The sequence below is a fragment of the Pelodiscus sinensis genome, chromosome 4 (genome assembly GCF_049634645.1).
Source record: "Pelodiscus sinensis isolate JC-2024 chromosome 4, ASM4963464v1, whole genome shotgun sequence".
NCBI classification, from domain to species: domain Eukaryota; kingdom Metazoa; phylum Chordata; order Testudines; family Trionychidae; genus Pelodiscus; species Pelodiscus sinensis.
The window spans coordinates 119,869,748-119,896,853 of record NC_134714.1 but is presented as its reverse complement, the minus strand read 5'-3'; the positions used below and the strand labels follow the sequence as shown (position 1 = coordinate 119,896,853).

Here is a 27,106-nt window from a genome sequence, read left to right as displayed (position 1 = left end):
GTCAAGTTTCCCCACAATGCAAAAGAAATATGCAAGAAAGAAAAATAGAGTTCCAAAACTTTGTCTATTTGGGCACCCACTGAATTAAAAAAGGTATTTTAAGGGCTCTGCAAAATTTTCAGGACCCTGTAGGTGCTCTGCGACTGAAAAAGGTTGTGAAACCAGGGTGTAGGGTAAAAGCACACAAAAGGCCACATTTCATGAGGGGAGACCAGATTTCTTGGGGCATGATGCATTTTTCATGGCTGTGAATTTTGTAGGACATTAGACATAGTTTATACCAGGGCAGAATCTGTGTGTAGACTGGGCCTGGCTGGTTTCTCAATTGAGGCTAGATCTTCATTTAAACACTTGAATACTTGGCTAGAAGAGCTAACAACAAAGGCGAAGTTTTGCCATTTGAACCCTGTCATTTTATCTTTCTGGTTCCTAGCTGGGAGGAGGTTTTATACCATCTTCCAAACACCTCCTACAGAATGGAGTTAATTTTTATAACTAACTTGTCTATGAAAAATATTGTGCCTGCAAAATTCCTTGTTCCTCTGTGAATCTGGCTGAGAGCAGCTCCCTTTTGTGTTAATTCCCTGGTGCCACTGATCAAGCTAAATACAGCTCTTAAGTTATGAATGAAAGGTGGGAGAGTGTCAGTAATTTGTTGTTGGCATTATTCTTTCTCTGTCCTCACACTGGTTCTTAAATGGGCCTCAGTGATCTCCATGAGGATGGAGGGAAGCCATGACAATCCCTCCTCACAACTAGGTATTTTGCTTAAAAACAACCCTCCTCCCCCCAACTACCTAAAATTCCTGCATTCTCCTCTTACAAATTTCTCTGGCATCCTTGCCATTTTTATTCAGGTACTGAGAGAGTAGTGCGTGGGCACCAAGATGATGAGTATAGTACAAAGTCGGAGTATCTGGAAGTTTTGAAGAGTACGGGGCCAACTTCTTCCAGGGAAAGGGCCTGCTGTGCCCACGTGGTGCCCCCATCTAAATCACAAGGGGTTCTGTGTAGGATCACAGTAGTTAGGGGATCCCAGCTTTAGGTAGTTTTTCTTTTCTCCCACCCCCAATATGTAACCTTGCACAGATTTGTGCGACTGCAAGGACTTCATGCCTGTAGTGGGGTGTCTCCTCTCATGCACCCCTCAAGCCTAGGGTCATGCTACAAGCAACCTGCCTCTGTTTCTTTCTCGTCAGGGCTCCTTAAGAATTCACTTAGCTCAAAGGCAGTTCAAACAATTCTCGCCAAGAGTCCAGTGTATTGAGTCCTCATGTACCTACTGGCCCTCCAGGTCCCAACCCTAGTTCAGTGTCTGTCTCCTGGTAGTCCAAAAGAACAGCTTTTGAATAAAACACAGACCCCGCCCTCCAACAGCCTTCATTCCATTTTCAGCTGGGCACAGCCCCTTTTCTCATAAGAACGTAAGAATGGCTGTATTGGGTCAGACCAAAGGTCCATCTAGCCCAGTAGCCTGTCTGCCGACAGTGGCCAGTGCCAGGTGCCCCAGAGGGGATGCACTGAAGACAATGATCAAGCGATTTGTCTCGTGCCATCCATCTCCAGCCTCTAACAAACAGAGGCCAAGGACACCATTTTATCCCCTGGCTAATAGCCTTTTATGGACCTAACCTCCATGAAATTATCTAGTTTCTCTTTAAACTCTGTTATAGTCCTAGCCTTCACAGCCTCCTCTGTGTTGACTATGTGCTGTGTGAAGAAGAACTTCCTTTTATTAGTTTTAAACCTGCTGCCCATTAGTTTAATTTGGTGGCCCCTAGTTCTTCTGTTATGGGAACTAATAAATAACTTTTCTTTATTCACTCTCTCTACACCACTCAAGATTTTATAGACCTCTATCATATCCCGCCTCAGTCTCCTCTTTTCTAAACTGAACAGTCCCAGTCGCTTTAGCCTCTCTTCATATGGGACCCGTTCCAAACCCCTAATCATTTTAGTTGCCCTTTTCTGAACCCTTTCCAAGAACATAAGAATGGCCATAATGGGTCAGACCAAAGGTCCATCTAGCCCAGTAGCCTGTCTGCCGACCGTGGCCAGCGCCAGGTGCCCCAGAGGGGGTGGACCGAAGACAATGATCAAGCGATTTGTCTCGTGCCATCCATTCTCCAAGGGCCCGTCTTTCTGCTTCCTAGCACCTCCTGCCTTGAGTTTACCCTTCCCAGGCTTTCTCATCTGGTGCTTTCTACCTGCTGATTCTCAGAGTTTGCTGGGCTTTGCCCCTTCTCTGCCACTTCCTGCTCCTTTTATATGGGAATTACCTGATTCCTCTCAGGTGGGGCTCAATCTGAAATCAGGGCTGGTTAAGCTGTAGGCTCTCCAGGCTCTGTGGTATGCCACCCTGTCACAGTACCATGTGTCTTAAGCATCTGGCATAAGCCCCAGTCGAAGAGAGGATGCCGGGCTAGACGAATCATTGTTCTAGTCTAATAAAGCAATTCCCATGTCCTTATAAGCATTATAATAAAATTGAGATGCTGGTGATTATTTTTGTTTATTTTTTACCCTTCATTTGTTTTCTGCCTGCCAGGCTGGCTGCACCCTCCAATCTGAAATGTTATTTCCCCTAAGGTGCCTGCAGGTGGATTCTAACTGTGGATAAATCCAAGACTTGTTGGGCATGTTTACTTTGCTTTTATCATTTCCACCTTCCTCTTTCTGGGCTTGTTGACCATGAAATTATCATATTTTGCAAAGATACAATCAAAACAGTTTTCCAGATGGGACTGGCTGTCAAGCACTATTGCCCCTGCTAACCTCCCCATTCCCGGTCTTGTATGTTTTGTATTGAGGTTGGCAAATGTGCCTGAGGCAAGTACATCCACATGCAATGCTAATCTATTAATTTGTAATACAGAGTAGCAGAGGCAAATGCAAGATCTCGGGCTCTATTCATATTTTTTTTAAGGAGGATGAAGTTTTTAATAATTTATACCCCACAGGTGCATTACTACAAGTCCATTTCCGGCACATGTGTCAACTCTATTTGATTTATTGCAAAAAGAACTGTTTGTTTGACAGGTGTTACTATGAATGTTATGATATATGGTGTGTTAATGCGAGGAGAGAATTTTTGGGAAAAAGCACAGCTTTCCCCCAGTTAGCAGTTCTTTGCTGGCCTGGGGGAAGGGACCAGTGGACAGGCTAAGGGTGGCTTTGCCTGCAATGAGAATTTTTTATGACCCCTTTTAACTGTTTTAGGTTTGCAAAGGACTCTTAAGTTCCTGTTGTCTGCCAGGTAATGAATGAATGGAACATGGAATTGATTGCAGGCAACCTGTGTATTCCAGTACTAACCTCTGAAAGGAAGGATGGTCTTGTGGTTAAAGGAGTGGACTGCATCTGAGCAGACCTGATCTGTCTTCAGTTTCTGCCTCTGCCGCAGATGTCCTGTGTGGCCTTCAGCAAGTCGCTGAGTTATCTTGCATGATATGTCCCCATCTGTAAGATGGAGTTAATTATCTTTCTGTCTCCCCTCCACTGTCTGTTTTATCGCTTTGGATGTAAGCTCTTCAGAGCAGGTCCAGTCTGTTTCTGTTTGCATTAATGGTGCCTGTATCATTGGACCCAAGCGATGCTTTCCTTGTGACCCGAAGAGAATGGGAAAAGTTGTCCCAAATGTTTGGCCCTTGAGATTCCTTGATAATACTGAAATTTCTTGTAACTTTTGGCATCCATAAATATATTAAGGATGTAAAGTCCCATTTAATTAGTTAACTGAATAAATGTTATGTTTACCTGTTAACCAATTAAAGGGGGACAGGCAGGGACTGCTCCAGGCCTCACCATGGGAGTCGGCAGCCTCACACGGGGCCAGAAGTGGCAACCATAGGGGGAGGGAGCTGCTCCTGAGTAACAGGTAACTGGGGGAAAGCTGTGCTTTTTCCCAAAAATTCACATCCCTAAAATGTATCCCTCTGTTGCTTTGTCTGTCTCCTTATTCTTGTCCCTTGTGAAAAGGCCAAGAGTGAATGGCAGCATCATAGGGGCAAACAGGGGAATCAGCGAGGGGGATGAATGAGAACAGGGTGCCTGGCTTTGTCCATGGGAGGAGGGAGGGATGATCCTTCTAGGTGCTTGGTGTTGCAAAGGAAATGAAAGCAAGCAAGAAGAGATCCTGGCATTGAGAAGGGGGGGGGGGGGGGAGGAGAGTTGTAAGTGAGGAAGAATTGTTAGATGAATCTGGCTCTAGGAGGAGGAAGATGCTCAGGAAGATAAGATGTATTTATGGATTTGCTTGGATTTAATACAGGAAATAAGAATCTGTATTAGCAGCGCAAGCATGTCAGTTTCTGAAATGCTGGGTGAGAACATCATTATGGGTATTTGGGGACTGCTTGAGAATATAACTTTTGAGTACCGTGCAGTGATCTATAAGCCTTCTGTGCTTTGTGATGAGCATAGTGTGCATGGGCTGCTAAAGCATAGTGGAGAGACATTTTAAAAGCTTGATATTTGAAGCTGTTTGGGATAATTGATGAACTCTTTACACTTTGTTTATAGCCCTGCCTTTCACTGGAGAGCAAGGTAGATGTGTTGGCCATTTCATCAGCTTCTGTAGCAAATCAGTGGAGCTCCTTTAAAGTGAATGGAGCTACATCCCTTTCATGCCAGTTGAGAATAAGTGTAGTGAGAAACTGAGGTTCTTGCTAATTCTGTCACCAGGTTGCAGTTACACAGCTGAATCTCCAAGGCGATCCATATTTTCTTAGTGGGGTTGCCTCTTATCTTGCACTTAAATTATAAAATCTTTGGGGCAGATATCTTCTTTGTTTTTTGTTTGTACCGCACCTAACTCAATGCGGTCCAGATGCATGACTAGTGCTCGTGGGTATTATGGTAGTTCCCACAATCAGGTGAGCTGACAGTTGCTGAGCCTCTGGGCAAGGTGTGGGGGAGGGCGGTTCTTTGGGCAAAGAGGCGGGATTGGAGCAGCTGACCCTCGGCACCATACAGACTGCATCCGCCCACACTCAGTACCCTCTGGAGTGTGCTGCCTGAGGCTCTACAGCATGTGGTGTGATGCTCCTGTGGCAATTTAAAGGCCCTAGAGCTTTGGCTGCATTAGCAGTGACAGTGGACTGGAGACCCAGGCCCCTTTGAATTGCTGGATCCTGAGGCAGCTGATCTCCTTCCCTCCTCCCCCTCTCCTACTCCCACATTGTCAGGCCTGTCCACAATAAATGACGATGGCTCGAGTTCAGGGGGCACTGCTGGTTCCCAAAAGGTGTGTATGAGAGGAACCTGGTGTATTGCTTGTGCAGGAAGTGGTCACTGAACACCATGCTGGTCAGCCGCAAGCTCAGGAAGCCTTGTGGCTCGGAAGGAGCAGGTCACATGTTACCTGCCTGCTTGTCCATATGCAGTGTTGATCTGCCGTTGAGAGAGAACTCAGTTCCGTATTGGGAAGGTTGATATAATTTTGGGCGCCTGCAACATCTTCACTGCTTAATCCTGTGAAACAAGTCTGGGTGGGGACAGGTGACAGCTTCTGTAGTCTCCTTTCTCATTTAAAGTAATGAGGTGCAGGAAGGGTCACATGGCCAGAGAGGAGCTGTTAGGTTGGAACTAAGTAGACTGAAGAGGGAAATCTGAGTCTCAGCCACGAACGCTCTCTCTGCAGACTAGCAAGATGAATTAACCTCTGAATAACGCTGCTGGGAATGTCCCAGTGTGACAGGTCGGATGCATCAGAAATAACCCATAACTTAGGGGAGAGAAGGTGGTTTTGGAAGTCAGGTGCTCAGGAAGATAAGAAGTATTTATGGAATTGCTTGGATTTAATACAGGAAATAAGAATCTGTATTAGCAGCGCAAGCATGTCAGCTTCCGAAATGCTAGCAGAGAACATCATTATGGGTATTTGGGGATTGCTTGAGAATATAACTTTTGAGTACCGTACAGTGATCTATAAGCCTTCTGTGGTTTGTGATGAGCATAGCATGCACCTACCTGTGGCTACATCTAGACTGCAAGCCTCTTTCGAAAGAGGCTTTTTTGAAAGATACTTTCGAAAAAGCCTCTTTCGAAAAAGAGCATCTAGACTGCAAGCAGTACTTTCGAAAAAGCAAGCCGCTTTTTTGAAAAAGAGCACTCTAGGCAGTCTGGATGCTCTCTTTTGAAAAAGTCCTGTTTGCATTCAAGAACGCCTTTTTTCGAAAGAGCACTTTCGAAAAAAGGCGTTCTTCCTCGTGAAATGAGGAGTACCACCGTCGAAAGAAAAGCCGCGTTCTTTCGATTTAATTTCGAAACAACGCAGCTGTAGTCTAGACGCAGGTGACGTTTTTTTGAAAAAAGGCTACTTTTTTTGGAAAAAAACCTGCAGTCTAGACACAGCTCGTGTTAGGTATTCTGCTCCTACTTCCTACCAACTGTACCAGCTGTAATATATGAAGAGTCCATCTATAGCATTCAGACTCTGTTCTGGTCTTTTTATAAACAAATTGAAAATAATAAAATGTGCCTTTGAAGTAGGGATATAAAATCCCATTTAATTATGAACTGGCTAAACACTAAGTTTAACTAGTTAACCAATTAAACAGGCCGGGGGGGAGCAACCAATTAAACAGGCGGGGGAGGGGAAGCACCCACACTGAAGTTTGGGGTGCTCCAGCCCCTACCAGTTAACCGGTTAATCATTAACAACCCTACCTTAAATGCTTTGCTGCATGTAGGTTTGCCAGATAGTTTCAACAAAAATACTGGACACACTTGACATTACATCGCAATCTACATTCCATCTTATTTAGAAAATACCGGACATTTCCATTTTCTCATTTATAGTTTCTCAATTTGTTTCCCGGACAGAACACTCAAATACTGGACTGTCCATTCAAAACCGGACACCTGGCAACCCTAGCTGCATCTTGGCTTTAAACACATGCTTAAGTTTAAAGCATATCAGTAGTCCCACTGAAGTCAATGTCGCTTCTCAGATGCTTGAAAGTTTTAAGCGTCTGCTTACTCCCATTGGCTTAACATTTTAGCAGGTAAACTCTTGGCAGCAGAGACCTGTTAAGGGTAGGGATGTAAAACGTGTTTTCTGATTAAAGGGGGATGAGTGGGTGAGGCACTCCGAACTGACTGGAGCAGCCCCCCTCTGCCGGCTGCTGGGCTGGAATGTGACCTTCTCCTAGGCAGGGGCTGCTCCAGCATCCTGGTTGAAACAGCCCTTGCCTGCAGGGCACTTGGGCTCATGGCAAGCAGGAGTTGCACTCGCTGGAGCAGTCCCTGTACGTGGCAGGCCCCCTGTGGGGTTGGAGCAGCCCCCTGCTTGCAACAAGCCAGGAGCTACTCCAGCCCCACTAGTTAATCTGAACCGTAAGCCTCATCCATTAAGGGGGAGGCTTACCAGTGAAACCTTCACATCCCTGGTTAAGATTTTAGCCACAGATCAGCCACTGCACAGTGCTGTGTACACTCATGACACTATAAAGACAGATCTTTTCACACAGTAAGTACTTGGATTCTGTGTGAACTCAAAGGAGAAGTTGTGTTGATACCACAATGCAGTGCTGTGGAATACAGAAGCATGTTCCTTTTACTACTACTTTATAACAATAAAAAGGTTCTATTCTTGTTATGCACAAAGGCTCTAACTCAGGACAACTTGTATGCAGGCACTTCAGTGCTATCTTCAGCAGGAGTGCATTCTTGAATTGAGGCCTTGCTCACAGCACTTACGTTCATGCTTTTAATCTTGTCTGGTATGAAGGAGAAGCTGAGGTATGCCAGGTGATCTGAGTTCATGCCTACACTGTCATTTTAGCAGCTTTCCCTGTCCTTGTAAAATACACAGGCATTTTGTTTTCATCAGAGCTGAGTGTGCAGGTTTTAGAAAGCCAGAATGACACCAAGCACTGTGGGAAGTTTTTCACTTCACTTCATAAATGCCTTGCATGATGACAAGTTTGAGGGGTCGCCGTGTTCCCAGAATAAAAACAACAAGGAATTTGATGGCACCTTAGAGACTAACCATTTTATTAAGGCATAAGCTTTCACCAGAATAAAATTGTTCATTTTTAAGGTGCCACCGGACTCCTTGTTGTTTTTATTCTGGGAAGTGTTTGTAAGACAGCATGACTCTTGCTGTACAAAGCTAGTATCGACCATCTATCAAGAAGGCTCAAACTGGGAAGCTGTTTCAGACCAGGGAGAGAGAGTAAGGCAGACTGAAGGTAGAATAGAGAGGAAAAGGATGCTGGCAGGAGTTGTTGGGGTGGGATAGGTGTGTTGCGTGGGACCACAACAGTGTCCAGGAGCTAGCAAGGAACATGCTGTCAAGCAAAGAAGCTATTTAAATACCAGCAGACCTGTGAGTGACCCATATCCTTCCATTTTCCTGGGCAGCAACTGTGTGATTAAGTGCTCTGAGCAACCCCTTCCACCGCTTCTTCCCCTCTGTCCCCTGCCTCCCAAGGAAAGGCAAGGACAGGCATGCAACACCTTCCCTATTTAGTTTGGATTATTCTGAGAGATCAATCACTCTACCATGGTGTGTGATGGTGCTGTTGTCAGTTACTCCCATGGTTGTCATCTCCTTCCTACAGTTATGACCCCCCCAAAAGGATCCTTTTTGCTAAAGCCTCTTAGAGCACAATCCTGCTTCTTTTTCCCCTGCCCCCATTCATTACATTGGATTAACTAGCCTGCTGTCTCGCTCATGAGACAAGACAGGGGACTTTATTTGTGGGGAACTGAGGCACAGAGAGATTAAGGGGATGCTGACAGCGGAGTAAATTTTCATACCCACACGTTTAATGTAACCAAAAATCAGGGTAAAACTTCCCAAAGCACTGATGTGATTTAAGCACTTAGGCATCTAGGGTTATTCAGATGCTTTTGAAAATTTTACACTGCTCCTAAGTGACTTGACTTGCACTGATGCTTTGGGGGAGAGCCAGGAAGTGACCCTTGCTCTTCTGAGTTCCTGTCAGGTGCCTCAACCAGCGATGCGTTGAGGCCAGACCCATAGTGTTAGCCCAGTTTCTATATGTGGCTCATGAGAGTGTTTCTGGTATTCCGTGGTTAAAGCAAGCCGGTGATGTGTTCCTCTGGACTGGGAGATGGTAACATGGCTGTCTGCAATAGCCGATGATGTTCCATATGGCCATGTCGCATTCTGTGGTCGCTGGTAGTGACTGAAATGCTTCCTTGAGGTCCCTAAGTACCGGTGATTAGGAAATGTGTGTTGTTGATTCTGTCTGATTTGTACAGAGCCCTGAATAAATTCCTTATTACCCTTCTCAACCATCTGTAGTGAGAGTCATCATACCACTTGTCACAGCCAACCACGTGTTTGGGAAGAGAGATTTTCCTAAGGCATACCACGTATTTACAGAACTTGAGGAGGGAGTAGCAAAAAGATGACTAATTCTGGGGATGTACTGTAGCCTGGGGAATAACAGAATGGCTTAAAGAGGTAGCCAGGAGTAATCTAAAATGGGAGTGTGCTCTTCAAAAAGAAGACAAAAGGCCTAAGGGCCGGCGGCAATGCCTGGTGGCAGTGATTAGCAGAAAGCAGTCTAACATGGCATCTGTCAGACTGTGACTAGTTCGGGGGTGGCTAATGCTGCTTTTGCCCAGTGAAGAGGTTACAAAGAGGTGAGTATCAGTTTCTCAGAGGGCTGCAGTAGGAGCCTGTGACTTAATCAGACTGTCTAGTGAAAGCCTCGGTAGCCTGTGTAAAAATCAGCTGTGCAAAATCACCATGAGAATGTATCCGTTCAGGCACAAAGCTGCTTTTCAACCCGTAGGACCTGACCTAATGCTCATTTAAGTCATTGGGAAGATGCCAGTTGGCTTCAGTGGGTTTTGGGGCAGGTCCTGAGGAGAAGTATCATTTGTTTTTCCCATTATTATCCTGTCTGTCAAAATTTCCTTGGCCCTAGGAAAATAGAACCAAGTCAGGCTGCCCTTGAAGATGTTCAAAGCTTGGTTTTTAGAGGTGCTGAGTGCTCATATCTGCCATTAATTTTTAGTTGGAGTTGTGGGTGTTCAGCATTGCTGATAATCTGTCCCTAATTCTTATTCATGAGTAGCTCTGTGTTACAGCCCCAGAGCATATCTCATAGGTAAGTTTTACATTGTACTGTTGCTACAGTTACCAGATGAGCTGCACCTCTGACCCTTCTGGGTTTCTGAATGCACCTCCCTTCAGTTCTTGGGCCTAGAGCTGTCACCTGTCTTGGGTTGAAATCACATGATTCTCCTACTCTCTGACTGTACCCTGGGGTACAGTCCCCTGTGTATCAACTATAATTACCTCAACAGGTTTGACTTATATTCAGCACCTGCGAGTCTGTTCTCCTTGGGAGCAGTATTCATGTTAAGTAGCAAACAAACAGCAAAGGATTATTCATTTACAACAAAAGCATGCTCCACATCCGTTGTACTGTTCGTCTTACAGCATGTGCCAGAAGTGCAGCATCTTGTGTTGATTCTGGTCAAGAAATAGAATTATGTAAGGCTCTGCGTTATTCCAAATAGGTGTCAGATGTGCTGGTGTGTACTGGCTCATCAAGCTGCCACGCAGGGATCTGTGTTCAAGCCATTTAGTCTCTGAGCAGGTAGCTGGGAGCATTCTGGAAGGGGTCTCAGTTTTAAGGTGAAAGGACCTCCTTTTTGTTTTACACAGTTACTGTGACTGCTTCTGTTGGCTGGTTTGGTGAGAAGCAGGACTCCAAAGCTGCCTGAAATTGGGGGGTAGCTGCTGTCTCAAAAAAGGGAAGGGATAGACCATTCTTTGCCTTGGCACCTCCTGACAGGCATGTGCACTGGCAAAAATGCCATACTGCAGTTCACCACTGTTGCCTCTAGGCTTTTGTGCATGTGTGTGGATGCACTAGGGGCGGTAGATACCCTCAGTGTAAGCTGAGAAGGGGTAAAAATATGGCCTGTTTTGATACTGGGAGTGTGGAGCCAGTACTCTAGGGAGGTGGGGGTACCATGCAGAGCTTCCTTGAGCTTAGGGGCCTCAAGGACCTGGTGACTGCTTCTGCCCCAAGCCTCCGCTGTGCTGCCAGCTGGACTTCTAATAGTCCAGAGGGTGGTGCTGACTGGAGCCAATAATGTCCCTTTGTGACTGGATGTTCCTATTGAAAACTGGATGCGTGTCATCCGTACTCTCTTCCCTCCACAAACCCCCCATATTTTATATGTTTCTGGCTACATGTGGATGCCAGGGGAGATACATTGTCCTGTGCAGTGTTGTACAGCAGCACCAGCCACTCTCTGGTACCTAATAAGAGCTTGGTACTTTATTGTAATGGAATGAGAGAGCAGCTGCCTACATGCTTCTCTCGTGGGCTCTAGCTGTCAATCTCCTTGTTTCATGAGCACTATTGCTCACAAGGCTTAGACAGGGAAATGTCAAATAAAGACACAAGTGGGAGGTGGTTCTTGGCTTGAAAGTGTAAATTTATTTTCCTTGAGGTGATGAATGATTCCTGGGGGCACCCATGTATACCCGGTGTGTGATGTGCACAACTTTCCAGCTACAGTTCTGTTGGGTGTATGAGCCCTGAGTGGCGTTTTGAGTTTCTCGTAGTTTCTTCCTGACACCAAAAATCAACCTAGACTAATATGGAAGACTTGGCAAAGCATCTGCCAAAGCAGAAAAAAGCACACAAGTCAGATAGATTTTGTTTTAAGGCCAGGAAAAACTGTTTTGCTGATCTAGTCTGATTTGTTATCATAGACTGTTGCCCAGCAGTCCCTGCATTGAGTCCAGCCGTTTGAAGGTGAACTAACTGAGAATAAGGATGGTCACTGGTTAGCATGCTGGCTTGAGTCTTCAGAGACCTGACCCCTGCTCTGTCCATTGACTTCCTGGGTGACGTTGGGCACATCAGTATCTCTGTGCCTCAGGAAGGATGTTAATACTTTCTGATCTCACTGGGCTGTTGTGGGGATAAATGCATTAAAGACTGTGACGTGCTCAGATACTGCAATGATGGGGGCCACAGAAATACTTCAGAGGATTGGAATTAAAGCATATTGTTTAGAAAGATATTGATTTTTGATTTGAACAGTCTAGGTAATGGTAATCTACCACATTCATTGGTCATCTAGGTTAATGGTTAATTATTTCTGCTTATTGACGTGTGTTTGGGATGGCTGTATTAATCATGAGCATGAAAGTTATGAGTGAGTTGTGCTGGTCGTCCTCTCAAACGCCAGCATAGCCATTCTCCCATACCACACTGTTAAGTTTTGTTTGTGCCATATGTAAGAGAGATACCATTTGTATTGGTGGTGGTTGCCATACTCCTCACCAGGCTCTCTTAATGCTATGCATCTAATTGTACAGAGCAGGGGGAGAGAGAAATAACTAACAATGTTTAGAAACTTCTGAAAACGGTCTACAGCAGCTTGCCATGAGTGTTAAGGTGGCTTGACAAACCCTGGCCCCTAAATGCCTCCTTCCTCCTATTGCCTATACTGATCTGCATTGGATGAAGTGGGAGGGAGACATCCCAGCACCCACGGTGAAAAACAAAGGCTCCTGCAGATGGGGTGAAACATAATGAAAGCTGCAGAGACCATGCTGAGGATGTGTTGCAGGCCAAGAGACTCTTCCTATCAGTCTCCATTGAAATGGCCAAATTCCTTCCAAAGGAGCTATCCAGGGTGATTAAAATAGTTTCAACTCCAAGTGCCTCTACAGCCTGCATCAGAACAGAGCACTAGGCCCTGGAAAGAATTGTCATCTTAGCTAACTGAGAAGATCACACATGTTTGAGAAACCTTCTCAAATGGCAGAGATCCACTTCTCCAATATTCACTCACCCACTAAGCAACAGCCCACCTGCATTCACAGAGTTCTATAAGTTCACTCATCCAGGAGTTCTGGACACCCAAAAGGAGTTATTGACAAGGGGCAAGGGTTGTGAATCTGCCCCAGAACCTTCCTGGCATGTGACAGAGAGTCATGAACAACTGGTGCCACTTCTGATGGAAACAGTCAATGCATCCTTCAGAGAAGAAATCGTCACTCCCTCCTTAATATATGCATTAGTGCAACGCTGATGAAACCTATGGTAGGTGCTTCAGAACTAGACAACCACCAACCCCAGTATCAAACCTCCTATTTCTGAACAAGCTCATAGAGATGCTAGCCAACTACACGCTCATGTAGTGTAGCTAGTATTCTAAACCAGGCACAATCTGGATTCAGCCTAGGACATGGAACTGAAGCCATTTTATTGGCACTGATAGATGATCTTCTCCTGTCGATGGATAGACTATAAGACCTCTGTGCAGGCATTCAGCACTGATGTCATGTGAGTGAGGTGGCAAGGGCCCCTAGTCCTATGGTAAAATGGTTCAAATTCTTTCTGGAGGGAACACATCTAATGAATAACAGTGAGAAACTGCACCTCAGTATCTAGACTACTCACTTACGGATTCCCCTGAGGATCAGTTCTTTCATTGGTCATTTGTAACATCTACATGAAGACACATGATGGACTTGACATGCCAGCAATATGCAGATGACAGCTCCATCTATCCTTCTACACATGACCATATCATTACCACCAACATGGCCCTGTGCTTGAACAAAATCAGCTGTTGGGTGAACAGCAGCTGTGTGAAGTTGAACCTGATCAAGATGGAAGTGAGGTTGATGAGTAGAGGAAAGTATTTGGAAGAGTTTGCATCCATGGGATGGCCTCCTTTGGTTGAAGATGCACACCCACAATTCAGTTCTGTCCTGTCGAATAAATTCAGGCAGAATTCAGTACTGTCCTGTCGAATAAAGATGTGGTCTGGGTTATTCATGCCTTTGTCAACTCTTGGATGAATGATAGAATTGCGGTATAGCTGGTACAAATTAATAGCTAAGTCTTCAGCTGCTCTTGTACTAGCTCCATGAAACCTCAATCCCACAACTCCAGTTAATAACAGCAGTACCTATTTGTAGAACAGAATATCCTGGGGTTCTTAGTCATGAAATCTGAAACAGGGTGGTTTGATTTAAATCAAGGCAATTCAAATCATTGATTTAAATCACCAAATAAAAATCAGATTTAAATCAAGTTTCCCACTGATACTTCTTCACGTATTTCTTCAAACAATGATGTAAAGCCAAGTAGGGATGTTAGATATCGTATAATTGAACAGTTGTGTAACTGCATGAAATCTTTGCGGGAGCTGGTCTGCGACGGGAGCCAATTTAAAAAACAGTTCTCTGTGCAGACCGGCTGTGTGTTGCCATGCACTGCTGCCTGTGATACAGAGCTCCTCACATAGCAGCTCCTCCATAGCAGCAGCTCTGTAGGTGGAGGGTCCAAACTCCCTGCAGACAGAGGCTGCTGCCGTGGAGCAGCCACTGTCCACAAGTAGGTCCAGACTTGCTGTGGACAGCACTGCTCCATGGGAAGTGGAGCTGCCTCTGTCTGTGGGGACCTCAGGCCTGCCATGGACAGAGGCTGCTTTGAGGCAGCCTTCCCTGTCCCTCCCTACCCCCGCGCTGCTACCTCTGATAGAGGCAGCAGTGTGGGGGGCAGGTGCCACCAGGGAGCTGATGCTGTAGGGAACTGGCTTTTAAGCAAGCTCCCCCCAGCACTCCCCTCTTCCCCTCTCCCCCGCTGCCTCTGTAGGGAGCCGATATGCATGGTAGCTGGTTCATCTATCAGAGACACCAGCTCGAGGGTGGGGTGGGCAGGCAGATCCAGTCGTCATGGGGGATCCAGCTTTTAAGCCAGTTCCTCACAAGCACTGGCACCCACTCCCCCTGCTTGCTGCCTCTGATACTGCCCTCTTCCTCCTCCCCCACCCCCACTGTGCCTGTGTGTAGTCGACAAAATTAACTAATAAGCCCGGGATTATTAGTCTAAACCAGTGGTTCCCAATTTTTTTGATACCAGGGACCAGTAAACTCATTCACAAACTTTTGGAGGACTGATAACATTTATTTGTATATTCATTATGCAAATGATGAATATGCAAATAAATTGTTACTGGTCTACCCAAAGCCCCCAGTGCCAGCCACTGACCAGAGTCCCCTGCACTCAACCCCCTGAGTGCCAGCCTCCTGCCCTCAGAGCCCCCAGTGTTAGCCCCTGTCCCAAATGTCTCAGTGCCAGCCCCCTGCCTCCTAGGGCCCCCTACACCTAGATGCCCCAATACCAGCCTCCTCTTACCAGAGCCCCACTGCATCCAACCCCCCTTAGAGCTTTCCTCCAGTGCCAGCCTGTTCCCATTGCCCCCCCACTAGCTCAGCCTCCAGAGCCCCCCAGTGCTAGCCCTGCCCCTGGAGCCCCCAGTGCCTTTCCTGCCCTGCTCATCTAGCCTGTGCTGCTGCCCGTGTTTCAGCAGCTCTGTGGACCGGGGCTGAGGAATAACCCCCAGTGCCTCACCTCCAGCTGCAGCTGTTGGGAGAGGTGTGTCTTGCCCTGCCTCTAAGCCAACCAGTGCTGGGCAAGGGCGGGTCTCCTCGGGTCACAGAAGAGTGCTTCTCTGCACTGTGGGAGGGTTGCGTGGTGCTAGAACTTAACATCTGGCCCGACTGAGCAGGAGATTCGAAAAGGCAGTTATTACCAAGTTAGCAGATTTTCTTTGCAAATTCTGGGCAAAATTAAAAAATAGACTATTGCGCCAACCACAAACTCTTGCTTCACCATTTTATGGAAAATCACAGAGAAAAACAACAAGTATTGACTAACTACCTACTGCTATAAGCCATCTCACATTAATTCTGCAGGCACCTTGCATTACCAGCCTGTTCAAATCTATATAAAGGAAAACAAAATAAAATAAAACAGTTATCAATTAACTAACAGAAAGCAAATATCATTTTAGTAGGCCAAATAAAGCAGATATCGGTTAGTAGGCTACAAGAGTTTCCTCCCAGACGCGGAAGTGCTTCCCTGCACGACTGCTCTTCTGCTGCACAGGGAAATTCTCTTCTGTGGTTGGGAGGAGACCCCACCCCTGCCCAATGCTGGCTGGCTCAGAGGTGGGGCAGGACCAGCGGCGGATGAGAGCTTTGCGGGGCCCAGAGCAGCACAATTTCGTGGGGCCCCCCTTTGGAGAAAAAATAGAAAAAAGGCGTCAAATGGGCAAATTGAAGGCTATTTTCATGTTAAATGTGAATTGGGTAAATTTGATAGAAACTTAATTTAGTTGGATAATTTTTATTTTAATTCTATTGTAATTCATTCTTAAACAAAATTCTTCATTAATAATTAAAATTTTTCATTTGTATTTAAGTCTATTATAGCTGTCTAGCTCTTTTGGCAGCACATTCTTCAGTTATGTCATTACAGTCCATTTCTTTACACAGGTCATTTTCAAAAAAGTTTAAAAATCCTTCTTCACAAACAAATGCAACAGCAACCACATGACAGATATGTGTGACTGAGGACTACACACATTAAGCAGTACATTCACCTGCCAACATAATTTTTAAATCCCTACAGCAGTGAAATCCTGCATGATTGTACTCTCAATACTCCTATTATTCTGCATCCTTTTAGACCTTTAGAGGAACGTTTTCAAAATCACAAATAGCAATTAGGCCCAACTGAAATAGCCTAATTCTAATGAAAACTCAGAGCTGGAAGTCCAACTTTTATCAGATATACCTTTGAGAAAAATCTCCCATCTATAGCGATGTGACAATTTCTCATTTAAGGAACACATTTTCAGAAACATGCAAATGAACATATCCCAGATTCAGCCCTGCTGGCTATCTACATATTACTTCTTAGCTGGCCACAAAGTGAGACAAAGCTTTAATGTGTTATATGCACACACAGTATAATTATATGCAATGTAATCTGGTGGAATATGCATTGCCCCTAACCTGGAGTGATTTATATCATGAAGACCATGTAGCTCAATGAAAGAAATAGTCTGTAAAAGGTAAAGAGACACTTCCCTCTCCCTTCCCCCCATAGCTATTTACTGGCTACAGTGAAGAGCAGGGATAATGTTTTATCAGAAGTTTCTTCCTGTCTATGTCCGGGAGACTTTTTTTTAGCTGTTCCTTTAATGCTGATGTAAAGGCAAAACCAGACAACCTGTGTTCCTACTTCCTTCTACCAATAGTAGCCTCTGATATTATATTTGGCATTAGTAATTACTGTTGCTAGGTGGTGCTTTCTCACATAAAACACTGCCTTAGTATTTAGTGCAAGACCCCACAAGAGGAAAACCTCTCAACAGCTTGCTCAGGTCTTCAGTCTTTCTAGAGCTATAGATGGCACAGCACAGTTGGGCTCTTCTTAGGCTCCCCAGGAGTCCTCTCCACATAAAACGTTCTTAGTCCTCAGATATTTCAGTACAACAAACCAAATTATCAGCAGGCAACATTTCTGCAACCCCTCAGGGAATGGCTTATACGACCTAACCACAGAAAACGTATAGCTCCACCCAAAATGAACAAGACTTTACCTATGCAATTTCCTTTCCTCCTAAGCAGCCATAAACTACCTTCAATATCCCTTTTTTGTCTCAACAAAATACAATATTTAAGCGTTTTTACTATAACCTGAGAGCTGAGCAATTCCTCCATCCTGACAGGCTAATAGGAGTACAGCTCCACTGACACAATGAGAATGAGGATCCTAACTAAACCAATGAGGGAGCCTCTTTTCTTCATTCTGTTGACCTCTACTGTCAACACAAACAGCTGAAGTGGCCGGTGCCCGATCTTTCAGAAAGCATGAACAGAACAAGGCACTTGCCTGGTGATCTATCGCTTGTCCTCTAGTCCTAGCATCTGGCAATCAGAGTTTAGGGACCTCTAGAACATGGGGTTGGATCCTTTATAATCTTGGCTGATAAATTCACCTGCTCCATTTAAAAACCATTCCTCCCTACCCGCACCAAGCCATCTGTTGAATTCCTTCATACGTCGATTTATTTGTTCATTCACTCCTGTTCCTCTTTCAGTTTAGAGACAAGGCGGGGAAATTTAACATTCGTGGAGAGAAAAAAAAATCAAATACTGGTCCAGTCTGAGCGCAGAACTGTGGGTGTGTGCAAGGCTTTGGTGTTGTTGCTCTCCCCTTCCCCCTCCCGTTGCTCCCAAGCAAGCGATGGGTCATTCCTTGGGAGCAAGGCTAAAGAAAGAAACACCCTCTGGCTCAATCAATATGCCTGGCTGGTGTGGAATAACGGGAGGCCTCAGGTGGTTCTTGGGATTTCGGGGTTTCAGACACACACTTTTTGAGGAGAGTCAGAGAGGCCGAGACAGGAGGGCTGGGAAGTTGATTCGGTTGCACCTGGATCTAGGTTATATTAGCAGCTTGCAGCAGCTCTGGCTTCCAGTGGTGGCGTGAAGGGGCGAGAGCGGCTCCGCTCGAAGCGCCTGGCAGTGGAGAGCCAACTGGCTTCTAAAGAAGAAGGGCGGGGTGGTGCTGGCTGCCGAAGAAACTGCGCCCCCTCTGCACTGCAATGAATGCAGCACAATCGGGCGCCACTGCTCCCGGGGCATCTGCAATCCCAGGCAGTGAAAAGAAAAGGAGAAAAAAGAAGCCGCCCAGCAGATAGCGGCCAGCTTTCGCCCAGCTCCTCCTGTGGAGCGTGGACTTCTCCAAGAACCGCAAGGGCTTCTCCTTGGCAGCCATCGAGAAGGAGGAACAAAAGCCGCATCAAAGCGCTCAAGGACACTTCAAAGCTGGGCCTACTGAAGCGCAGGGCCGCTCGCCCAGCCCTATATCTGCCGCTGGCCAGGACACATACCTCTCCTAACAGTTGTGGCAAGAGCAGTGTACTCCAGCCCTGGCCCTAGAGCTACCATGGCCTGGCAGTCAGGGGTCTGTGGCCCACTGTTTGGTGGTGGTCCACAGACCGGCAGTTGGGAACCGCTGGCTTATACGCTGACACCCCTAAACCTGAGCATTAAATATGTTAATTTACAGCTTAGTACAGCATTTCACAACATCTAAGATGGTATAATTTGGATAATTTTTTTAGGATACTTGATTTTTATTAAGTTAGGAGATAGTACATAATACTCATTACCAGTGTCAAGCTGCAGATGCAGCACCAGTACTTTAGGAATGGTCAGAACTAAATCACGCGCACAAACATAATAGCCCTGATGTTTTATTAAACTAAAGCTTACATGTTACATAAATGTTTCACATTTGCAATTGCATCTGTTTCCTGAGCTGACGGCTGTCCTTAAATTCTTTTTTTTTTTTTAATTTTCAATTTTTATTGTCTCTACTAGACAAGTCCTCAGAACACTAAATGGTTGGCATCCTTAAAACTTCTGTAGCTTGCCACATTTTCCTTTTTTACCCAAGGAACACATTTCTTCAAAATATTCCCACATAGGTTGCTTTTACACCCAGAAACCATGACCCATTTTCTGTGTCAAATGTATAGGAGAATATAGGAAGCTGTGTGTGTGCTGAATAATGTCTTCCCTTTTTCTTTCTAGTCCACTCCACTGTTCCTTCCTATGCTGCCTCTGTTCTTCCCTATACAGGCAGTCCCCGGGTTACATGGATCCGACTTACATCGGATCCTTACTTACAAACAAGGTGAGGCAACCCCGCACTAGCTGCTTCCCCCCAGCAGACCAGGGAGACGCGAAGCTAGCGCCCTCCTCCCCAGCAGATGAGGGAGATACAGAGCAGCTTTTCTCAGCAGACACCTCAGCTTGAGAATAAAGGACTGAGGGAAGTGAGGTGCGGGAGAATAAAACTGAGCTCTGGAAAAATGTTTGGCTAGAGTTTCCCCTACAATATGTACTAGTTCCGACTTACATACAAATTCAACTTAAGAACAAACCTACAGTCTCTATCTTGTACGTAACCCGGGGACTGCCTGTATCTTGCTTTTCTGTCTTCAGACAGTGTCTTAACTAACTCCTCTTCTGTGGTTGCTCCAGGTCCACCACTACATAAGCATAGAACAAAAACAGTTCTAGCCAGACTGTTTCTGTCTTTGCACATTGTTAGTCTGATGAGAAACAGACATGGAAGACCCAGAACTTTCAAGAAGAGCTGGTTTTTAGGCTGGACAGATGAGAGTAATTAATTCCTTTTTATGAGAGTGTAGATAAGATTTAATTGTAACTGTTATGATTAAATGAGACATTTTGGTATTTTATTGATTTAAAATTTTTTAAAAATCCATTTTTTTCAGTCTTTGATTTTTTTAAAATCAATTATTTTATACACCCTGGTCTGAAGTAGAGATGTAGAAAACTAGTCGAGTAGTCAACTACCTGATAAGCCTAGGCTTATTGGGTACTCAAGTCACTACTCAACTAAGGAGTGGGTGGGTGAGATTCTGTGGCCTGCAGGGGGTCAGACTAGATGATCATAATGGTCCCTTCTGACCTTAAAGTCTATGTGTCTCTTAATCACTCCCCGTCCCCACCTTGCTGCCTCTGTATCAGAAGCAGCAAGGCGGGGGGAGAACAAGAGCCAGTGCTGGCAGGCGGGCGGGGAGCTGGCTTAGAAGTTGGTTCCCCACAGCACCATCTCTGTGCGGGGGCAGAAAAGGCAAAGGTGCAGCAGGGGACTTGGTGAGAGCTGGGACTGAGTAGTCCTGACTTGCGCTGGGTCCCAGATGCTGTGCCCCTGCTTCTTAAATGTATTAAGAGCTGCTGCTTCTTAAATGTAGCAAGAGCTGCAGAGAACCCCCTTATTGACTAATTGAGTAGTTGATGGAAAGTCCATTGACTACTTGTTTAGCTTACTAATTGCTATTTAACACCGCTAGTCTGAAGTTCAAGTACAGTTCCATGTCCTTTGGAGACATTGTTGAGGGGAAGGTGATGGAATCAGGCAGTTTCCGCAGGCGAAGATGGGATGTGAAAGGCAGAGTGTTCGGGAAGTGTTGGAATAGGTACAAGATGAAGGAGCATCTATGCTGAAGATGGGAGAACCCAAAGAGAACATTTCAAGTGCTGAAGCAGAAGCAGATGTCAATGGGAGCTAGACAAGCTATTTATGATGTCAATGGGAGCTAGACAAGCTATAGCACCTATTGATGGGGCAGGTTTGTCAGGCAGTGAAGTGTTGCAAGCCTTAACCTTCTGTTAGGGCAAGGTAATGTTTTGTAGCATTCAATGTGAATTGAAAGAAAATGATTTGAAATAAACAGGCTGGAACCACTTGAATTCCCACTTGAAAAACAATCAGTCAACAAGCAAAATGTCCCTTTAAAAAAATCAGTGTAGCTTGTTTCCTTAAAAAAAAATCTCGTGGTAGCAAATCTACTTTTATTTTCCTCTAAACTCCACGTTCAACAGGCCCTCCCAGAATGGACTTTCTGTTGTATGGCTCTGTGTGCTTATGATCTGGGCAATGAACATTGCGGAGACACGGGGTGAGATGACTGATCTGCCCAGTTGTGCTAGTTAAAAACCTGTTCAGGCAGCACGTTAGGTGCAGATTTACAAAGATGATTGTGGTGCAGTGGTGTAGTGACGGGGGGCAGGGGAGGGCAGTTGCCCCTGGCCACCTGTTAGGGGGGCATCTATTTAGTCCCCCTGTGCTCTGCCTGTCATCCCTCAACTCGCCTGCTCCTCCTCTGCCTGCCACTTCCAGCTAGTCCCTCCTCCCTGCCTTTCCACCCGCAGCCTGACCATATTCCATCTCCGCCAGTGGGTTAGTGCAGGCGGGGGCCTGCACTCACTGTAATGGGCGGAGGAAGACGTGGTACAGACTCCCTCCCTCCTCCCAGGGTTGGGCTCAGCCATGTACCAGGTTCAGGGTCCCGCCACATGGCGGGGGTGGAATTTTGCCTTTGCCCCGGGTGCATAACACCCTCTCTATGCCTCTGTTGTGATGGCAGGAAAGTGAGAGGCAAACTGAACATTGTCTCTTGCAACTTTCTAAGGCTGTGTCTGATCTGGGGGTAAGAGGACCATCATTTGTGTGTGTGTGTGTGTGTGTGTGTGTGTGTGTGTGTGTGTGTGAGCACATGTGGGACTTAATTCCATTCACCAGCTGGCTTGAGAGGAGTGGGGCCTTTTCCAATGATCTCTCTTGGTAGACCTTCTCTTTGGGGTAATAGAAGCTTGGTAAATGTGTGTGTGTCACATTTTGGAAAGGAACATTACTTTTTCCAATGGCTTCTTCCAAGAGAGGCTCAGTGAAGCAGTAGGTTAGCATTCCAGCCTTTCCCGTCCTGCCAGGGTCACAACTAAATGCATTAGGTGATCTCATCCCACTCAGAAATGTATTACTGCACCAGAGTCCCCACCCCAGTGGGTGCAGCTTACTGTATGTTTTCATGAGAAGCCCAGAGTTGTCATAGCAGGATGGGTGGAGTTATTTTCTGGTCAAGGTCAGGTTACATTGCCAGAGCTTCTTGCACAACATTATGCAATTTAGCTAAGTGCAAAGCACTTCACTCAGGAGGAGAAAGTCTAGGGCACAGCTATTAAATGGGGAATAATTGGCTAGGTGGCAGCACGGCTGGAAAGGGTTGTAATGGAGCACAAATTGAATGGGAATCAACAATGTGATGCAGCTGCACAAAATGCTCCTGTTTTGGGGTTTATTAAGAGCAGTGTCATGTAAGACACAAGAAGTAATTGTCCTGCTCTACATGACGCTGGAGTACTGTGCCCAATTTTGGGTGTCACATCTCAGGAAAGAGGTGAACAAATTGGAATGAGTCCAGAGGAGAGCAATGAAAATGATAAAAGATTTAGAAAAAAATGTCTATGAGGCCATACTAAGAAACCTGGGCATGTTTAGTCTTGAGAAAAGAGGACTTGGGGGGAACTGGTAAGTTTTCAAATGCATTAAATAGTTTAACAAAGAAGATGGTTATCAATTTTTCCCATACACACTGATGGTAAGATTTGTTCACCTCTTTCCTAAGATGTGACACTCAAAATAGGGCACAGTACTCTAGCATCAAGTAGAGCAGGACAATTACCTCTCGTGTCTTACATGATACTGGCAGGGTTGGCAGCAGGGGAGATTTAGGTTAGATACTAGGAAAAACATTCTAACTACAAGAATAGACTCTGGAATAGACTTCCAAGGAAGGTTATGAAATCCCCATTGTTGGAAGCTTTTAAAAGCAGGCTTGACAAATAGGATTGTGTAGGTGTGGTTTGGCTACAGTGCATGGGGCTGGACTTGATTCCTTCTCATAGTCTCTTCCAGTCCTACATTTCTATGATTCTGTGCCTCTATTTTCGAACTCTCAGCTTTTAACTATTCCAGCAGGCAGCAACAAACAATGGATATTGTTGGGAAATGTGAACTGTATTGCAGGTGGGAACCAGATTCCTCAGAGAGAAACAAAATGCAGGTTCCGACAACCAAAGTTTTGGAAGAAGGGGGTGGGGAGAAAGGGATTTCTACTATCCATCTTTTTAGTTCAAGGTGTCCTGGTTCTAGAGAACTGATCTGTCAGTGACATGTCTGTAATCAGCCATTTTGAATTAAGGCGCCAGTGCTCAATTTGCTATCTCATTCCAGGATGCAATTCTCTCGCAAGACCATGTCAGTGAATAGGCTAAATAACTGTGAAGTGAACCAGAAGAAATCTGCTAAAGAGTTTGGAATTGTCAGTGATTTTCCATTAGAGTGACTGGAGTGCACTGGAGTGCGACTATCTGCAGCACACCAGCAGAAGAATAGGAAACGTTTTAAAGAGTCCAGAATCAGTGGAAAATAACACAAAACAAAACACAACTTTGCTCTTTCAAATAAGATACATGGTATTAATGGGTTATGAGAGAAACTCTGTAGTAATAGTCTGAGGTATTGGGTAAGTCTAGACTACAGGCTTTTGTCAACAGGCTTTGTCGACATACTATCGACAAAGCTTCTGTTGACAAAGAGTGTCTAAACTACAGCCAGTTCTGTCAACAAAGCAAGCCACTTAGTCGACATGAGAGTGTAGACAAAGGACTGTGTAGATGCAATAACGCCTTCTGTCGACAGAACTCTGTCGACAAAAGGCGTTATTCCTCATAGAATGAGGTTTACTGCCGTCAACAAAACTGCCGAGTTCTGTCGGCGTTATGTCGATAGAACTTGACAGTAGTGTAGACGCAGGTATAGTTTTGTCGACAAAAGTCCAAGAGCCCTCAGTGGTCGTTTATCTTGGTGCCCTAGGCCACCGTCTAGTTTGCCTGTATTGATGGGCCGCCACTGACTACATGCAGGCAGATTTGAACCTGGGACCTGTGGAGCTTAGTGTAGAAGCCTCCAGCCACCTGACTTTCAGCTTAGGCTGAAGAGCTCATTCATTCTGAACTCTCACTGTAAGTGGTCAAAGGCTATGTCTAGACTGAAGAGCTTTTTTGGGATAACGGAGGTATCCTGGAAAAGCTCTACTGTGTCCAAGGATCACGTCCGCTTTTTTGGGACAGTTTCCAAAAAAATGGATGTGTTCTTTCAGCATCCCTGTATTCCTCTCAGTGAGAGGAATAAGGGATGTTCTGAAAAAGGATTTTTTCCTAAAATTTGGCCCCATGTAGATGGGCAAAATTTTGGAGAAGCCTCTTTCAGAAAAAAGCAGAAAAAGATACGCACATTGTGTTTTACAATGTGCATATCCTTTTCCGACTTTTCTCAGCAGTCTAGACATAGCTGATGTGCCACTACATGGGGACAGTGAACCACACCCCCTAGGTGTATGGATTACAAAGAGTGTTATTCAAGATCTCACAACAGATTTTTTCCATAACTAGATTATTTCAAGTCTTCTGAGCAGTTTACTCTGGACTTCAGTGATGTTAATTCTGATTTATACCTGTATGATGGGGGAGTTAGGCACAATGTGTGAGAGCTGATTTCCTGAGAGATCAATCATAGGTTTGTTACCATTCAGGGTGAGGGGGACAGACTGATGGCAGTCCTGTGTCTTCTGTTTGTTTTTAATTAATAAATAAAAGCAAGGGGAAGGAAAGCAGAGAGTACTTCATCCATGATTCCTGTGACACTGCACTTGCCTTAGGAGATGTATTTCCAATATGCTTCTGGTCAAGAGGAAGAATAGACAGCTCTCTAAACCACTATGTAGCTCCACTTGTTCCACTGCCTGCTTGGGAGAGTAAAAGTGATGAGCACACATGTTCTCCAGAGATCCCCCCAAAGATCAGAGATACAAACTTCAGTGCTAAGCCTTGACAATGCATATCCAGCCATATCCATGTGAATCCAAAGGCACAAAATGTCAGCTGACTTATTCCAGCAATCTCGAATGCTGAGAAAAGAGGGAACCTTTTTAGTCCTCCTCGCACAGGCACCTAACTTATTCCTTCCCAGGCCAGTGGGAAATTTGTGTTTAGTGGAGGACTCTGTTATGACTCACGCATGCTTAAAACTAGGGATTGGTTTTCAGCTCCCTTCTTCCTTAAAAGGTGTTGCCACTCCTGCTGTTTGTCATTGTACATATTTTTTTCTTTTAAGGATTTTTATAGATTGTCAGACAGCTATATCTGCTCAAGAAACACTTGGTATCAACTGAATTAATATTCAGTTTAAAAATAAAGCAACCTCGGTGGAAAGTATTACTGATTCTCCTCTGGGCCAGGTAGCTTTGTGTGCCAGTGAAATGTCAGAGAGCAACATTCCTTCAACTAGCAAGGATCTCAGTTGTGTTGCCTGCCTGCTTTCCTTTTGGCTGCATTTGGAGCATTCAGCACCTGGAGCCCCTAGCTGAAATGTGAGCTCAAGTATGGTAAACCAGTCTGACTGGTGGTGGCAGAGTGACCCATGTCCTGAACAAACCTTATGAAAGGAAGCTAAAGTTTACTGAAGTCAGTTAAACCTTATCAAGTTGAGGTTAAAACCTTTTGAGTACATAGCACTAAAACACAATTGTGTATGTGTTCTTTGGGCACCATGTGAACTTTCTCTGCTAGGATAGTAATAGAAATGTAGCCGTGTTAGTCTGGTCTAGCTGAAACAAAAAACAGGACTATGTAGCACTTTAAAGACTAACAAGATGGTTTATTAGGTGATGAACCATCTTGTTAGTCTTTAAAGTGCTACATAGTCCTGGTTTTTTTCTGCTAGGGAAAGGGAGATACTAATGAACCTCCTTGGTTATCAACCCTTTGAAGCCACCTCCCTGGAGAGGTATGGATTATGCAGGAACTATGAGACCAGTAAAGGGTTTTGGATAAATAGCTTGGTTTAAATGTTCTCAGACTCTTCCTCGTGATCCAGTAAATGGACAGGGCTCCTGGTCCCTAGAGGGTTCCAATCATTAGGGTGGGATTGGGAGGCCTGGTGATTGTACTGAGCAGACGCTGGGATGAACTGGTAACCACAAGGAATCACCAATTTGACAGACTGTGCTTGTTGGAATCCATGATAGGGTTGAAGTTGGCACTGCTAATCATAATGCTTTTTACTCTGAGAATAAAGTCGGCTTGCACGGGGCGTGCAGTGGTACCTTTATAACTCTAACCGTTACCTCTGTTAGCCATCTCTAAGGACAAAACAAGCAGGCTCTGCTTGGGCAGCCTGTCTCTGCTGGGGATAATATAGCAGAGATCAAGAAACTCTGCAGCTTGGAAATACTTTGGTCAGAAGGCAGAGGAAGCAGGTCTCCATCCAAGAGAGGCAACAGCTGGCAGCTGGGTGCCAGACTGTGGGTGCCCTTGCGGATCTCCAAGGGGGAATAAAAGTGCAGTTTCCCTGAACTGTGAGAGTGGCTTGCAAATCAAGTATCTTTCAAATGAGGTGTTAAGCCAAGCTATTGACAGCTGGTGGTGAATGAAGATGCTGTGGCACTTTCTTAGGTATAGTCATGTTAACTCGTATGGCTAGGATAATAGGATTGTGCTTAACTAATATCCCTTTGCATGTCCATATGAATACAGTGAACTTTGTTGGTAGGGACACATCTATGTTGGCAACCAAGTATTCACCACCTTTGGAGGCTGGGTACTGGTAGCGAGTTCTGTCTACAGTACGGCTTCCATTGTTGCTACGATAGACAGAACTCTATCGTTGATGAGCTATGTAGGTGATTTTTGTCAGGGTAGTTCTGTCCTTCCTTCCTTAAATGGTGCTGGATTGTGGTACAGTAGCTACCATGTTCCATACAGAAGATATCCTCTGTATTTTGCAAAGAGGTGAACCGATTACAACAGAGCCTTTTTCCCACTTCACAGGCTTCAGTTTATAAAACC

General features: G+C 45.2%; 1 protein-coding gene across 6 annotated transcripts in view; it reads left to right on the top strand.

The window, feature by feature from the left end:
- Window positions 1–27,106, top strand: part of TSPAN4 (tetraspanin 4) — a 693,477-nt gene that overhangs the window by 89,428 nt on the left and 576,943 nt on the right. The window lies entirely within an intron of this gene.